The following is an 847-nucleotide window of genomic DNA, read 5'->3' as shown; positions in this document are numbered from 1 at the left end:
GTCTCTAACACCAAAATTTAGCCCCATCCTTTGGAATCTGGCTGCCTGCTCTGACCGCTAGCTCACAGCAGTACTAACTTCCATTTTACAACTCAAAACAGACTCACTTAAAATCATACACATGATCTCTAGACCATTTCTTACAGTTCCATCTTCATTTCAGTTATAGAGGTAAAGTGAACTAAAGTTATAGGTGAGAAAGTGGGTTTTGCACAGCTGCTTCACCTAGGTAGTGTTAGTTTCCAGATGTCTTGGCCTTCCACGTTGGTTGTTTACACTGCTCAGTTCGCGATCATGCTAGGTATTTTCACTGCACCCCTCTGAAGTCAGGATTGTCACTCCCTTTTTTCAATGAGAAAACTCTGGCTTAGGAAGGAAGGGTCACTTGCCCAAGATTAACTCTGGAGATTCTTGAACACTCAGGTCTGTCCTGCTCCTACAGCTGTTTAACTGCCCAGCCTGCCTTCCCTCTGCCTCCCATCTCTCTGTGGTTTCTGTCCCAGGAGCAGCAAAGGAGTTGGCAGCCAGATCTGAGCTGTACTTCTTTCTCTCTAATTCTAAAACTCCCAGGAGTCATCATAGTTCAGAGGAGAACAGAGAATAAATGGATTCTTGGTCTCAAGAACTTCAAATCTGAGACATGAACTTTCTAGAAATTGAATGAAGTTTAAAACTCAGGGTCTGTCACTGGCCTTTGCAAGGCCCTGCAGAAGCCTGGGGGGGTTGCAATATGATTATACAGATGTATGTTTTTAAATTTTTTATTAAAGTAAAAGATGGGTGCTGGCATGGGTGCTGGTAATATAACTCTATTTCTCCGAAAGAGCAGTGCATGTTCTTAACCACT

This window comes from Nannospalax galili, unplaced genomic scaffold (genome assembly GCF_000622305.1).
Source record: "Nannospalax galili isolate Female #2095 unplaced genomic scaffold, S.galili_v1.0 scaffold155, whole genome shotgun sequence".
In the NCBI taxonomy this organism is placed as follows: domain Eukaryota; kingdom Metazoa; phylum Chordata; class Mammalia; order Rodentia; family Spalacidae; genus Nannospalax; species Nannospalax galili.
This window is presented reverse-complemented; position numbering follows the sequence as displayed.